Genomic DNA, 17,288 nt, shown 5'->3' on the forward strand with positions numbered 1-17,288 from the left:
AATTCTTTACCAGAAAGGAGACAAGCTACCGGGGACCGGTTTCTGGCATTTCAGCCTCTTCGGCCCGGCTTGCTTGAATCCTGATGGAGCAGTGAGAAAGGGACTCATGTCTGAGTATACCCTGCCACACCTATAGTGGCCAAAATCGATTTACAAAAGGGGGTGGTGATGAACAGAGTGTCTGAATTGAGCAGACCACTCTTACCCAGTCCAAAGATCAGGGCTTGATCCATCACCGTTATTTATCTCACTGCCCCATCCCAACTCAGAATCTGGCTATATGCAAATCAGTCTGTCCCTGGCCCAGTGCATCATGGGAACAGGGCAGACTAAACTACCAAGCCAATTCTTTACCAGAAAGGAGACAAGCTACCGGGGACCGGTTTCTGGCATTTCAGCCTCTTCGGCCCGGCTTGCTTGAATCCTGATGGAGCAGTGAGAAAGGGACTCATGTCTGAGTATACCCTGCCACACCTATAGTGGCCAAAATCGATTTACAAAAGGGGGTGGTGATGAACAGAGTGTCTGAATTGAGCAGACCACTCTTACCCAGTCCAAAGATCAGGGCTTGATCCATCACCGTTATTTATCTCACTGCCCCATCCCAGCTCAGAATCTGGCTATATGCCAATCAGTCTGTCCCTGGCCCAGTGCATCATGGGAACAGGGCAGACTAAACTACCAAGCCAATTCTTTACCAGAAAGGAGACAAGCTACCGGGGACCGGTTGCTGGCATTTCAGCCTCTTCGGCCCGGCTTGCTTGAATCCTGATGGAGCAGTGAGAAAGGGACTCATGTCTGAGTATACCCTGCCACACCTATAGTGGCCAAAATCGATTTACAAAAGGGGGTGGTGATGAACAGAGTGTCTGAATTGAGCAGACCACTCTTACCCAGTCCAAAGATCAGGGCTTGATCCATCACCGTTATTTATCTCACTGCCCCATCCCAGCTCAGAATCTGGCTATATGCAAATCAGTCTGTCCCTGGCCCAGTGCATCATGGGAACAGGGCAGACTAAACTACCAAGCCAATTCTTTACCAGAAAGGAGACAAGCTACCGGGGACCGGTTTCTGGCATTTCAGCCTCTTCGGCCCGGCTTGCTTGAATCCTGATGGAGCAGTGAGAAAGGGACTCATGTCTGAGTATACCCTGCCACACCTATAGTGGCCAAAATCGATTTACAAAAGGGGGTGGTGATGAACAGAGTGTCTGAATTGAGCAGACCACTCTTACCCAGTCCAAAGATCAGGGCTTGATCCATCACCGTTATTTATCTCACTGCCCCATCCCAGCTCAGAATCTGGCTATATGCAAATCAGTCTGTCCCTGGCCCAGTGCATCATGGGAACAGGGCAGACTAAACTACCAAGCCAATTCTTTACCAGAAAGGAGACAAGCTACCGGGGACCGGTTTCTGGCATTTCAGCCTCTTCGGCCCGGCTTGCTTGAATCCTGATGGAGCAGTGAGAAAGGGACTCATGTCTGAGTATACCCTGCCACACCTATAGTGGCCAAAATCGATTTACAAAAGGGGGTGGTGATGAACAGAGTGTCTGAATTGAGCAGACCACTCTTACCCAGTCCAAAGATCAGGGCTTGATCCATCACCGTTATTTATCTCACTGCCCCATCCCAGCTCAGAATCTGGCTATATGCAAATCAGTCTGTCCCTGGCCCAGTGCATCATGGGAACAGGGCAGACTAAACTACCAAGCCAATTCTTTACCAGAAAGGAGACAAGCTACCGGGGACCGGTTTCTGGCATTTCAGCCTCTTCGGCCCGGCTTGCTTGAATCCTGATGGAGCAGTGAGAAAGGGACTCATGTCTGAGTATACCCTGCCACACCTATAGTGGCCAAAATCGATTTACAAAAGGGGGTGGTGATGAACAGAGTGTCTGAATTGAGCAGACCACTCTTACCCAGTCCAAAGATCAGGGCTTGATCCATCACCGTTATTTATCTCACTGCCCCATCCCAGCTCAGAATCTGGCTATATGCAAATCAGTCTGTCCCTGGCCCAGTGCATCATGGGAACAGGGCAGACTAAACTACCAAGCCAATTCTTTACCAGAAAGGAGACAAGCTACCGGGGACCGGTTTCTGGCATTTCAGCCTCTTCGGCCCGGCTTGCTTGAATCCTGATGGAGCAGTGAGAAAGGGACTCATGTCTGAGTATACCCTGCCACACCTATAGTGGCCAAAATCGATTTACAAAAGGGGGTGGTGATGAACAGAGTGTCTGAATTGAGCAGACCACTCTTACCCAGTCCAAAGATCAGGGCTTGATCCATCACCGTTATTTATCTCACTGCCCCATCCCAGCTCAGAATCTGGCTATATGCAAATCAGTCTGTCCCTGGCCCAGTGCATCATGGGAACAGGGCAGACTAAACTACCAAGCCAATTCTTTACCAGAAAGGAGACAAGCTACCGGGGACCGGTTTCTGGCATTTCAGCCTCTTCGGCCCGGCTTGCTTGAATCCTGATGGAGCAGTGAGAAAGGGACTCATGTCTGAGTATACCCTGCCACACCTATAGTGGCCAAAATCGATTTACAAAAGGGGGTGGTGATGAACAGAGTGTCTGAATTGAGCAGACCACTCTTACCCAGTCCAAAGATCAGGGCTTGATCCATCACCGTTATTTATCTCACTGCCCCATCCCAACTCAGAATCTGGCTATATGCAAATCAGTCTGTCCCTGGCCCAGTGCATCATGGGAACAGGGCAGACTAAACTACCAAGCCAATTCTTTACCAGAAAGGAGACAAGCTACCGGGGACCGGTTTCTGGCATTTCAGCCTCTTCGGCCCGGCTTGCTTGAATCCTGATGGAGCAGTGAGAAAGGGACTCATGTCTGAGTATACCCTGCCACACCTATAGTGGCCAAAATCGATTTACAAAAGGGGGTGGTGATGAACAGAGTGTCTGAATTGAGCAGACCACTCTTACCCAGTCCAAAGATCAGGGCTTGATCCATCACCGTTATTTATCTCACTGCCCCATCCCAGCTCAGAATCTGGCTATATGCCAATCAGTCTGTCCCTGGCCCAGTGCATCATGGGAACAGGGCAGACTAAACTACCAAGCCAATTCTTTACCAGAAAGGAGACAAGCTACCGGGGACCGGTTGCTGGCATTTCAGCCTCTTCGGCCCGGCTTGCTTGAATCCTGATGGAGCAGTGAGAAAGGGACTCATGTCTGAGTATACCCTGCCACACCTATAGTGGCCAAAATCGATTTACAAAAGGGGGTGGTGATGAACAGAGTGTCTGAATTGAGCAGACCACTCTTACCCAGTCCAAAGATCAGGGCTTGATCCATCACCGTTATTTATCTCACTGCCCCATCCCAGCTCAGAATCTGGCTATATGCAAATCAGTCTGTCCCTGGCCCAGTGCATCATGGGAACAGGGCAGACTAAACTACCAAGCCAATTCTTTACCAGAAAGGAGACAAGCTACCGGGGACCGGTTTCTGGCATTTCAGCCTCTTCGGCCCGGCTTGCTTGAATCCTGATGGAGCAGTGAGAAAGGGACTCATGTCTGAGTATACCCTGCCACACCTATAGTGGCCAAAATCGATTTACAAAAGGGGGTGGTGATGAACAGAGTGTCTGAATTGAGCAGACCACTCTTACCCAGTCCAAAGATCAGGGCTTGATCCATCACCGTTATTTATCTCACTGCCCCATCCCAGCTCAGAATCTGGCTATATGCAAATCAGTCTGTCCCTGGCCCAGTGCATCATGGGAACAGGGCAGACTAAACTACCAAGCCAATTCTTTACCAGAAAGGAGACAAGCTACCGGGGACCGGTTTCTGGCATTTCAGCCTCTTCGGCCCGGCTTGCTTGAATCCTGATGGAGCAGTGAGAAAGGGACTCATGTCTGAGTATACCCTGCCACACCTATAGTGGCCAAAATCGATTTACAAAAGGGGGTGGTGATGAACAGAGTGTCTGAATTGAGCAGACCACTCTTACCCAGTCCAAAGATCAGGGCTTGATCCATCACCGTTATTTATCTCACTGCCCCATCCCAGCTCAGAATCTGGCTATATGCAAATCAGTCTGTCCCTGGCCCAGTGCATCATGGGAACAGGGCAGACTAAACTACCAAGCCAATTCTTTACCAGAAAGGAGACAAGCTACCGGGGACCGGTTTCTGGCATTTCAGCCTCTTCGGCCCGGCTTGCTTGAATCCTGATGGAGCAGTGAGAAAGGGACTCATGTCTGAGTATACCCTGCCACACCTATAGTGGCCAAAATCGATTTACAAAAGGGGGTGGTGATGAACAGAGTGTCTGAATTGAGCAGACCACTCTTACCCAGTCCAAAGATCAGGGCTTGATCCATCACCGTTATTTATCTCACTGCCCCATCCCAGCTCAGAATCTGGCTATATGCAAATCAGTCTGTCCCTGGCCCAGTGCATCATGGGAACAGGGCAGACTAAACTACCAAGCCAATTCTTTACCAGAAAGGAGACAAGCTACCGGGGACCGGTTTCTGGCATTTCAGCCTCTTCGGCCCGGCTTGCTTGAATCCTGATGGAGCAGTGAGAAAGGGACTCATGTCTGAGTATACCCTGCCACACCTATAGTGGCCAAAATCGATTTACAAAAGGGGGTGGTGATGAACAGAGTGTCTGAATTGAGCAGACCACTCTTACCCAGTCCAAAGATCAGGGCTTGATCCATCACCGTTATTTATCTCACTGCCCCATCCCAGCTCAGAATCTGGCTATATGCAAATCAGTCTGTCCCTGGCCCAGTGCATCATGGGAACAGGGCAGACTAAACTACCAAGCCAATTCTTTACCAGAAAGGAGACAAGCTACCGGGGACCGGTTTCTGGCATTTCAGCCTCTTCGGCCCGGCTTGCTTGAATCCTGATGGAGCAGTGAGAAAGGGACTCATGTCTGAGTATACCCTGCCACACCTATAGTGGCCAAAATCGATTTACAAAAGGGGGTGGTGATGAACAGAGTGTCTGAATTGAGCAGACCACTCTTACCCAGTCCAAAGATCAGGGCTTGATCCATCACCGTTATTTATCTCACTGCCCCATCCCAGCTCAGAATCTGGCTATATGCAAATCAGTCTGTCCCTGGCCCAGTGCATCATGGGAACAGGGCAGACTAAACTACCAAGCCAATTCTTTACCAGAAAGGAGACAAGCTACCGGGGACCGGTTTCTGGCATTTCAGCCTCTTCGGCCCGGCTTGCTTGAATCCTGATGGAGCAGTGAGAAAGGGACTCATGTCTGAGTATACCCTGCCACACCTATAGTGGCCAAAATCGATTTACAAAAGGGGGTGGTGATGAACAGAGTGTCTGAATTGAGCAGACCACTCTTACCCAGTCCAAAGATCAGGGCTTGATCCATCACCGTTATTTATCTCACTGCCCCATCCCAGCTCAGAATCTGGCTATATGCAAATCAGTCTGTCCCTGGCCCAGTGCATCATGGGAACAGGGCAGACTAAACTACCAAGCCAATTCTTTACCAGAAAGGAGACAAGCTACCGGGGACCGGTTTCTGGCATTTCAGCCTCTTCGGCCCGGCTTGCTTGAATCCTGATGGAGCAGTGAGAAAGGGACTCATGTCTGAGTATACCCTGCCACACCTATAGTGGCCAAAATCGATTTACAAAAGGGGGTGGTGATGAACAGAGTGTCTGAATTGAGCAGACCACTCTTACCCAGTCCAAAGATCAGGGCTTGATCCATCACCGTTATTTATCTCACTGCCCCATCCCAGCTCAGAATCTGGCTATATGCAAATCAGTCTGTCCCTGGCCCAGTGCATCATGGGAACAGGGCAGACTAAACTACCAAGCCAATTCTTTACCAGAAAGGAGACAAGCTACCGGGGACCGGTTTCTGGCATTTCAGCCTCTTCGGCCCGGCTTGCTTGAATCCTGATGGAGCAGTGAGAAAGGGACTCATGTCTGAGTATACCCTGCCACACCTATAGTGGCCAAAATCGATTTACAAAAGGGGGTGGTGATGAACAGAGTGTCTGAATTGAGCAGACCACTCTTACCCAGTCCAAAGATCAGGGCTTGATCCATCACCGTTATTTATCTCACTGCCCCATCCCAGCTCAGAATCTGGCTATATGCAAATCAGTCTGTCCCTGGCCCAGTGCATCATGGGAACAGGGCAGACTAAACTACCAAGCCAATTCTTTACCAGAAAGGAGACAAGCTACCGGGGACCGGTTTCTGGCATTTCAGCCTCTTCGGCCCGGCTTGCTTGAATCCTGATGGAGCAGTGATAAAGGGACTTATGTCTGAGTATACCCTGCCGCACCTACAGTGGCCAAAATCGATTTACAAAAGGGGGTGGTGATGAACAGAGTGTCTGAATTGAGCAGACCACTCTTACCCAGTCCAAAGATCAGGGCTTGATCCATCACCGTTATTTATCTCACTGCCCCATCCCAGCTCAGAATCTGGCTATATGCCAATGAGTCTGTCCCTGGCCCAGTGCATCATGGGAACAGGGCAGACTAAACTACCAAGCCAATTCTTTACCAGAAAGGAGACAAGCTACCGGGGACCGGTTTCTGGCATTTCAGCCTCTTCGGCCCGGCTTGCTTGAATCCTGATGGAGCAGTGAGAAAGGGACTCATGTCTGAGTATACCCTGCCACACCTATAGTGGCCAAAATCGATTTACAAAAGGGGGTGGTGATGAACAGAGTGTCTGAATTGAGCAGACCACTCTTACCCAGTCCAAAGATCAGGGCTTGATCCATCACCGTTATTTATCTCACTGCCCCATCCCAGCTCAGAATCTGGCTATATGCAAATCAGTCTGTCCCTGGCCCAGTGCATCATGGGAACAGGGCAGACTAAACTACCAAGCCAATTCTTTACCAGAAAGGAGACAAGCTACCGGGGACCGGTTTCTGGCATTTCAGCCTCTTCGGCCCGGCTTGCCTGAATCCTGATGGAGCAGTGAGAAAGGGACTCATGTCTGAGTATACCCTGCCACACCTATAGTGGCCAAAATCGATTTACAAAAGGGGGTGGTGATGAACAGAGTGTCTGAATTGAGCAGACCACTCTTACCCAGTCCAAAGATCAGGGCTTGATCCATCACTGTTATTTATCTCACTGCCCCATCCCAGCTCAGAATCTGGCTATATGCAAATCAGTCTGTCCCTGGCCCAGTGCATCATGGGAACAGGGCAGACTAAACTACCAAGCCAATTCTTTACCAGAAAGGAGACAAGCTACCGGGGACCAGTTTCTGGCATTTCAGCCTCTTCGGCCCGGCTTGCTTGAATCCTGATGGAGCAGTGAGAAAGGGACTCATGTCTGAGTATACCCTGCCACACCTATAGTGGCCAAAATCGATTTACAAAAGGGGGTGGTGATGAACAGAGTGTCTGAATTGAGCAGACCACTCTTACCCAGTCCAAAGATCAGGGCTTGATCCATCACCGTTATTTATCTCACTGCCCCATCCCAGCTCAGAATCTGGCTATATGCAAATCAGTCTGTCCCTGGCCCAGTGCATCATGGGAACAGGGCAGACTAAACTACCAAGCCAATTCTTTACCAGAAAGGAGACAAGCTACCGGGGACCGGTTTCTGGCATTTCAGCCTCTTCGGCCCGGCTTGCTTGAATCCTGATGGAGCAGTGAGAAAGGGACTCATGTCTGAGTATACCCTGCCACACCTATAGTGGCCAAAATCGATTTACAAAAGGGGGTGGTGATGAACAGAGTGTCTGAATTGAGCAGACCACTCTTACCCAGTCCAAAGATCAGGGCTTGATCCATCACCGTTATTTATCTCACTGCCCCATCCCAGCTCAGAATCTGGCTATATGCAAATCAGTCTGTCCCTGGCCCAGTGCATCATGGGAACAGGGCAGACTAAACTACCAAGCCAATTCTTTACCAGAAAGGAGACAAGCTACCGGGGACCGGTTTCTGGCATTTCAGCCTCTTCGGCCCGGCTTGCTTGAATCCTGATGGAGCAGTGAGAAAGGGACTCATGTCTGAGTATACCCTGCAACACCTATAGTGGCCAAAATCGATTTACAAAAGGGGGTGGTGATGAACAGAGTGTCTGAATTGAGCAGACCACTCTTACCCAGTCCAAAGATCAGGGCTTGATCCATCACCGTTATTTATCTCACTGCCCCATCCCAGCTCAGAATCTGGCTATATGCAAATCAGTCTGTCCCTGGCCCAGTGCATCATGGGAACAGGGCAGACTAAACTACCAAGCCAATTCTTTACCAGAAAGGAGACAAGCTACCGGGACCGGTTTCTGGCATTTCAGCCTCTTCGGCCCGGCTTGCTTGAATCCTGATGGAGCAGTGAGAAAGGGACTCATGTCTGAGTATACCCTGCCACACCTATAGTGGCCAAAATCGATTTACAAAAGGGGGTGGTGATGAACAGAGTGTCTGAATTGAGCAGACCACTCTTACCCAGTCCAAAGATCAGGGCTTGATCCATCACCGTTATTTATCTCACTGCCCCATCCCAGCTCAGAATCTGGCTATATGCAAATCAGTCTGTCCCTGGCCCAGTGCATCATGGGAACAGGGCAGACTAAACTACCAAGCCAATTCTTTACCAGAAAGGAGACAAGCTACCGGGGACCGGTTTCTGGCATTTCAGCCTCTTCGGCCCGGCTTGCTTGAATCCTGATGGAGCAGTGAGAAAGGGACTCATGTCTGAGTATACCCTGCCACACCTATAGTGGCCAAAATCGATTTACAAAAGGGGGTGGTGATGAACAGAGTGTCTGAATTGAGCAGACCACTCTTACCCAGTCCAAAGATCAGGGCTTGATCCATCACCGTTATTTATCTCACTGCCCCATCCCAGCTCAGAATCTGGCTATATGCAAATCAGTCTGTCCCTGGCCCAGTGCATCATGGGAACAGGGCAGACTAAACTACCAAGCCAATTCTTTACCAGAAAGGAGACAAGCTACCGGGGACCGGTTTCTGGCATTTCAGCCTCTTCGGCCCGGCTTGCTTGAATCCTGATGGAGCAGTGAGAAAGGGACTCATGTCTGAGTATACCCTGCCACACCTATAGTGGCCAAAATCGATTTACAAAAGGGGGTGGTGATGAACAGAGTGTCTGAATTGAGCAGACCACTCTTACCCAGTCCAAAGATCAGGGCTTGATCCATCACCGTTATTTATCTCACTGCCCCATCCCAGCTCAGAATCTGGCTATATGCAAATCAGTCTGTCCCTGGCCCAGTGCATCATGGGAACAGGGCAGACTAAACTACCAAGCCAATTCTTTACCAGAAAGGAGACAAGCTACCGGGGACCGGTTTCTGGCATTTCAGCCTCTTCGGCCCGGCTTGCTTGAATCCTGATGGAGCAGTGAGAAAGGGACTCATGTCTGAGTATACCCTGCCACACCTATAGTGGCCAAAATCGATTTACAAAAGGGGGTGGTGATGAACAGAGTGTCTGAATTGAGCAGACTACTCTTACCCAGTCCAAAGATCAGGGCTTGATCCATCACCGTTATTTATCTCACTGCCCCATGCCAGCTCAGAATCTGGCTATATGCAAATCAGTCTGTCCCTGGCCCAGTGCATCATGGGAACAGGGCAGACTAAACTACCAAGCCAATTCTTTACCAGAAAGGAGACAAGCTACCGGGGACCGGTTTCTGGCATTTCAGCCTCTTCGGCCCGGCTTGCTTGAATCCTGATGGAGCAGTGAGAAAGGGACTCATGTCTGAGTATACCCTGCCACACCTATAGTGGCCAAAATCGATTTACAAAAGGGGGTGGTGATGAACAGAGTGTCTGAATTGAGCAGACCACTCTTACCCAGTCCAAAGATCAGGGCTTGATCCATCACCGTTATTTATCTCACTGCCCCATCCCAGCTCAGAATCTGGCTATATGCAAATCAGTCTGTCCCTGGCCCAGTGCATCATGGGAACAGGGCAGACTAAACTACCAAGCCAATTCTTTACCAGAAAGGAGACAAGCTACCGGGGACCGGTTTCTGGCATTTCAGCCTCTTCGGCCCGGCTTGCTTGAATCCTGATGGAGCAGTGAGAAAGGGACTCATGTCTGAGTATACCCTGCCACACCTATAGTGGCCAAAATCGATTTACAAAAGGGGGTGGTGATGAACAGAGTGTCTGAATTGAGCAGACCACTCTTACCCAGTCCAAAGATCAGGGCTTGATCCATCACCGTTATTTATCTCACTGCCCCATCCCAGCTCAGAATCTGGCTATATGCAAATCAGTCTGTCCCTGGCCCAGTGCATCATGGGAACAGGGCAGACTAAACTACCAAGCCAATTCTTTACCAGAAAGGAGACAAGCTACCGGGGATTGTGTTAGTAAAAAATACATATATATTTTATATTTTATATATACCTTGTGTGGTGTCCTTTCATTTGGTATTCATGGGGTTATTGTTGGCAAAACAATTGGCTTCACATGCTCTCTGAAGTATTAGCCTAAGACTGCATTGTCCATGCTACCACTAGGATAGCTGGTCTATAAGGTTGACTTTACAACCATCACCATAAGGGTTGTTTGGACTGATACAGGGTGCCCACTAGAATAGTGGACATCACATATCAGGCCAACTTCTTACACTAGGCACAATGACAAGAATTATATTCTCTTTTTTTATTTTAGGAGTGAACTAAATGGGAACTTTGAGTTATATTATCTGTTCATTTAGCATCCAAAATAATGATGCTGCATAGTTCTGAATGGCTTATAAGGTAATGTTGTTGGCTAACATATTCATCTTTGCAGTAGCTAAGGCAGGAGACAAAAATTACCAGGGTAAATGTGTATGATCAAAGGGAGTGCTCTTTTTTTTCAAAGATATTTTTATTAGACGTTTTTGGTAGTATACATTCTCAGGCACTCACAGCTTTGTCACATGGACCCACGCAGGGGAACATTAAGCCACAACAGAGACGAGGTACACAAAATAGGTGCTGTGAACAAAGGAAATTAGCTCCTCCTCAAGTTCCAGTAGCTAATCGAGGGTTACATCTGCTAATTACTCGGAGCGCTTCCTACTGTCACAGCAGAGCAATGATGTACAAGAAGCCGCGTAGCTCTGCCAGGCAGACCTGCAAGTCTACATGAAGCTTCGCAAAGTTTTGTGACATTACCATATCCAAAACATGTAAATCCCTCTGCCTTGCGCACAAAATCCTGCAAGGCAAAGGCCCTCCCGCCCTTCAAAAGATGGTGACCCCGTATAAAGCCAGTAGAACTTTACGCTCTGACCAACAACATCTTATTGTGGTCCCCAGGGTCAAAAAGGCCCGATCAGGAGGGAGGAGAGTCTCCGTAAATGTTGCAACCCTTTGGAACTCACTCCCCCTAGGTCTACGCTCGGAGCCATGTCTCTTACGCTTTCGTAAACAACTGAAAACTTTTCTCTTCTGCTAAACTCCTGTGCCTCTACTCTGTCCTTATTTTTATTCTGTTTGGTGAAGCACTGGGATGCTCCAGGGTAACCATGCGCTGTACAAAACTGCTGTAATAATAATAATAATAATAATAATAATAATAATAATAATTCGGAGTGCTGCAAGGTAAAGGAAGAGACAAGTTTCACTCCACAAAGCCTATCCCAACGAGGGACAAGCGTTAAAAAAAGACAACTTCACGAGCAAAGATCGTATTTATTGGCTGCAGCCAGTAACAGATATCCTAGAAGTACAACGGCATGTATATTCTCAGGAGACTGCTCAAAGTTACAAAGCCAGCCTTCGTCTTTTATACAAAATAATGAGCTTCAGGCATAAATTCCTTATTTTACAGTAAGACCATACAAATATTTTACTACAAAGGAAAAAGCAGAGTCATAATGACAAGCACATATTTTAGTTCGACCAGCCCGTAATTGATCACCCGGCAAGACCCAGTATTCTCATCAGATATCGACGACCCCCAATAAAATCGGGCACCTCCTCCTCGTAAAGCAAGTCGTAAAGCAAGAAACAGGGACAGGTGTGTGTAAGATTAGGCATGGTTTGTGTGCAATGAAAGGTTTATGATATGTTGTGCCTTGATACGAATCTTGATACGAATCTTGCTCGGCCACTGGGGAAGGACCTGGCCGAACAGGTTTAGCTTCGGGCAGTGGAGTTGGCTTGCCTAGGTCACAGAGGAGTCAGCTAAGGTGTACGTGTCCTTTTTGGCTTCTATTCATTTGGCTATGTGAGGGCAATCACAAAATGGATGCCGTTCACAAAATGGAACCCGAGGGTTCGGAACGGAAATGCTAATTTCAGGGTGATTCCGTCACTCGATCGTGATGAAAATGCTCATGAATAGTATACTCATCATTTCCGGTCTGTCGATACCAAAACCGTGTTGATACGATGAGATTTATAACACGGGTCCCGAATTTCAGTACCACACTTCTTCTTCCAAGCGGCCGCCGGAGTGATTTTGGCCGCGCCAAGACAGAGCCACATAATTTTCTTATCAGCACGAGTTTGGTGTTCCAAGGCAGGGTCACGCAACCCCAGGAGAACCCCCGCCACAGTGGTGGATATTGGATAGCCCAGCATATCTTTTATATGGGCTAGGATTTCTTCCCAAAATGGTCGAATAGAAAGGCAATCCCACCATATGTGTCGAAAGTTCCCCAGGAGCCCGCAGCCCCTCCAACACCTATCTGAGGAAGTGGGGAAGATCTGTCGGAGCTTGGAAGGATGTAGATACCAATCCATCATGACCTTAGGATGTGCTTCCTTAAGGTCTGCAGATTGATTGAAACGGGCAACATCAGACATCAGGTGGGACCATTCCTCATCCGAGATGGGGCACTGAATCATGCCTTCCCACGTAGTCATGTACCTGGGCCGTGGAGAGAGAGCAGTCTTAAGCAGGAAGTTATAAATAAAGGAAATCACCCCTTTCATAGTGGATGTCTTGGAGAGGAAAGCTTCAAATTTTGTAAGAGGTCGAGTAGCGGCCACCCGGGTCTGAGGAGTGAGAGCCCAGTGCATCAATTGTGTGTGGTGATAGTGTTCCGTGTGGTCTAACTCAAATTTCCTTTGGCATTCATCGAAGGGGAGGGGTTCAAAATCTCGGAATAAGTGGATCAGAGCAAGTCATCCCCGTTTCTTCCAAGTCTCAAAGGGACCCTCGTGTAAGGCCGGGGGGAACGCTGAAGTGTGGTGAATTGGGGTGAAGGGGAAGGGAAGGAGGTCAACCTGCCATCGCCCAATATTGTGTCCCAGACTTTGAGAGTGGTTTGTGTAGAAGTACTGAGATATGTATTTGGAGGCCCAAGTCCAATATAGTCCGACCCGTCACACTACGGTCCATATGTAACCAGTGCTTCTCGGAGCCTTTCTGGGACCATTCAACCAGAACCCGCAGTTGAGCCACCTTGTAGTATAAGTGAATGTCCGGTAAACCAACTCCCCCCGCGGCACGAGAGCGGCGGAGCATCGAGTAAGAGAACTGTGCTCATCCCCCCTGCCAGACAAAGGGCAGGATCAATGCCTTCAGTGTTTGAAAAAAATCAGGGTTCAGTACGATAGGCAGGGCCTGAAAGAGATAAAGAAGCTTGGGCAGAAGGGTCATCTTCACTGCATGAATGCGACCAAGCCATGAGAGGAAGAGTGGCTTCCACTTTGCGAGCTCCGTTTGAATGCACACAAGAAGAGGAGGGAATTTTGCTGGATACAGCCCCTGAATAGTCGGCGTCAGTTGAACCCACAAGTACTGAATGGTCGTGGTAGCCCACGCCAGTGGGGTGAGGGCTCGGAGATTAAGGACTGTCTCTGACATAAGGGTAAGGTTGAGTATAAAGAACTTACTAGAGTTAATCTTAAAGCCCGAGACCAGCTCGTAACGTTCGAGTTCAGACTGCAGGCATGGAAGGGAGTTCTCAGGCTCCGTGATAAAAGCACGTCATCTGCGAAGAGGGTTATTTTATGGGGATCCCCAGTGAACGGTAATCCCTTAATATCCGGGTTATTCTGGATCACTAGGGCCAGCGGTTCAATGCTGAGGACAAAAAGTAAGGGAGAGAGGGGGCACCCCTGCCGAGTTCCTCAGAATGTGGAAAAGTATGGGAGCGAACTCCGTTGACCACTACCCTGGACTCGGGAAAGCAATAGTTCGCTCTAATCATGATTCATGTTGAGGAATTTGGGGGCAAAACCAAAGGCTGAAAGCGTGCGGAAGAGGAAAGACCAGTCGACCTTGTCGAAGCCTTCTCGGCTTTCGACAAAAAACAACCTAGGCAACTAATGTTTTAAGACATACAACAATATAATATATAAGGACAATTGGCTACAGCTTATTGCAAAAACACTTATTTTATTATTGGTTTTTAAACATTTAAGAAAATCAATGACACAAATGCAATGAAAAACGACAAAATGACAAAATTAGAATCATATATTATACAATGTCAATAGAAATCAAACATTCAAAACATCTTATATGAACACAGGTTAAAAAGATTAAAAAATCTAAGTGGCACAATGAATCTCATTTGTGTCATTGATTTTCTTAAATGTTTAAAAACCAATAATAAAATAAGTGTTTTTGCAATAAGCTGTAGCCAATTGTCCTTATATATTATATTGTTGTATGTCTTAAAACATTAGTTGCCTAGGTTGTTTTTTGTCGAAAGCCTTGTTTTCCCTGACCTAGGAACCATCGTATCCACATTTTCAGGGGGTCCTTGTTAAATACACGTCAGAAGGCCTTCTCGGCGTCAAGAGCGACCAGGATCGCCGGGATGTGGCACCTATTGGCTTTCTCTATGAGGTGCAGAATTCTGCGGGTGTTATCATGCTCTTGGCGACCCTTGATGAAACCTGGCTGATCTGGATGAATAAGGATGGGCATGAGATCATTTAGTGTTTTAGCAATGATGGAGGAGTATAATTTAGCGTCCAGGTTCAGCAGGGTGATCGGCCTATAAGAGGCACAGCAGTGAGGATCTTTCCCCAGCTTGGGAATGATTGAGATCACGGCTTCCGACATGGTGCCCAAGGTCATGCCCTCTCGCGCCATTTCGTTGAACAGGGTCACTAGATAAGGAGATAGATCGGGGGCGAATGTCTTATAAAAAAGAGCGGTGTAGCTTTCCGGACCATGCGCTTTATTAGGTTTTAAGGCCTTGATAGCTAGGGTGACATCATCAATAGTGATGGGGGTGGTGAGGAGGTCGTTCCAGGTCTCAGAGACCTGAGGTAAGGGTAATGAACAAAGGTATTCCTGCTGCACTACCTCATCTAGGGCGTCACCGGAGTAGAGGTCTCGGTAGAAAGACCCAAAAATGGCAGCCTTTTCCTCATCCTCATGGGTTACCCTCCCTGCAGAGTCTAGAATGCCACCAATATATACCCTTTCCCGTTTGTCCCGCAATTGACGGGCTAAATGCCTCCCAACTTTGTTACCTTGAGAGTAAGATAGGTGTCGTAATTTAAGAAGGGTGAATTCCGCCCTGTTAGAGTAGATGGCCTGGAACTTACCTCTGAGGGCAGTGAGCTGACGCTTTGTTTGTCTCATGGGGTTAGATTTGTGGACTTGCTCGAGAGTTGACAACTCGGCCTCAAGCGCTTCCCGCTCGCTGGATCGTTGTTTGTTCAGGCCGGCATTAAGGGCCATACATTCACCCCGGAGGACAGCTTTCAGAGTGTCCCAAGTGGTAAATTCTGAAGGGTCTTCGGGAAGATTAGTCTTGAAGAATTCAGCGATAGTAGTTCTTAGCTTGGTGAAGTATTCCTTATCACGAGCAAGGGAGGGCGGAAAATACCACTTGGGCGTTGCCGGGGCGTTCCTCCGCCATTGAATACAAACCGAATATAAGCTATGGTCGGAAAAGGATAAGGGAAAGATCTTAGCGTCCTGTAATACGCCCTGTAGAGACTGACTCACGATGATGTAGTCCAACCGGGAGCATGTACAGTGAACATGTGAAAAAAACGTATAATCACGCGTCTGTGGGTAGAGTGTGCGCCAGGTATCTAGGAGGCCAAGGTTTTGTATATGTTGTTGTGTCTCCCCAGAGAAGTAGCCCACTTCTGCTCTCTGTGAGTGTGTGCTGTCAAGATCTTTCTGCCAGATTAAGTTAAAGTCACCCATAAGGATGAGGGGCCCTCTACAAGGTCTGATAGTTTCCCCAGTACCGTGTGCAAAAAAGGCGTCTGGCCTGTATTGGGGGCATACAGGGCTACAAAGGTGCATATTGACCCCCTTAACCGTCCCTTGACCATGATCCAGCGACCGTCTTTATCACCCTGGACCCCAGTGGCTGAAATTGAATAGCAGCATGGAAAAGTATGGCCACCCCCCAGTGTTTCGTAAGTGCTGAGGATCTGTAGATGAGCGGGTATTGTTTGTGCTTAAGACGGGACTCGTCAGCTCTAGCAAGGTGGGTCTCTTGTAGGGCCACTACGTCTAAATGGTGATTGACAATGTATTTTCGCACCTTGAGATGCTTCTGCAGAAAGTTAAGACCTTTGACGTTCCAGGCACCTATGGTAATAGGTGTCATTTCATGGAGAAAAAAACCTACATTCTCCCTGAATCTAAAGTAGCCCATCGTGGCTCCCTCTGGACCAGCCCACCCACAATAATATGGGTACCCACTCTGCTGATAGCTTCTGCCCTAGCGTCACCTTCATTGGAGAGAGAAAACATTAAAAAGCCGCCACCTCCCCGCCCCCAAACCCATCCCCAGCCCCTCCCAGAACAAGAACAGAGAAAACAAACAATAAAACAAACTAACAACCTGTATATGACTTGCGGTCCCGCTGTGGAGTCGAAATGACCCCTCCGAGACCATGGGGGACAACAGGTCCAAAGACCCCATCAGCACCCGTCTTGACGGGAGAAGTAGCAAGAAGCACAAAGATGCGGTTCACAGAGAAATAGCAATCATTAAGAGAGCGGACCTAGTTGCAGTCCATGTCCATCCAAGCAACAAAAGGAGACAGAACCCAAACATAGGTATTATAGACCAGTAGCAGTAGGCAGAGTCTGTGTCCAAAGGAGGAGCCCACATCTGAGAGTAAGTCCGCTAGGATACAATCAAATGCCAGGATTTTGTAAATGCCAGCATTTGTAAAGCGCACAGCTACCTCCAATGGTAGTGTCCCCGCGCTGTCCGTATACCGTTTAGGAACCCTTCCTGGCTTTTCCCTGTGAAATGTCCACTCCTGGGCACCCCCAAGGTGAAGCCAGGCATCCCAGTGCTGTTTGGGCCGTTGTGGGGATTAAGCAAGGAGGAAATGAAGAAGAAAAAGAAAGAAGACAT

This window comes from Lissotriton vulgaris, chromosome 4_1 (genome assembly GCF_964263255.1).
Source record: "Lissotriton vulgaris chromosome 4_1, aLisVul1.2, whole genome shotgun sequence".
In the NCBI taxonomy this organism is placed as follows: Eukaryota; Metazoa; Chordata; class Amphibia; order Caudata; family Salamandridae; genus Lissotriton; species Lissotriton vulgaris.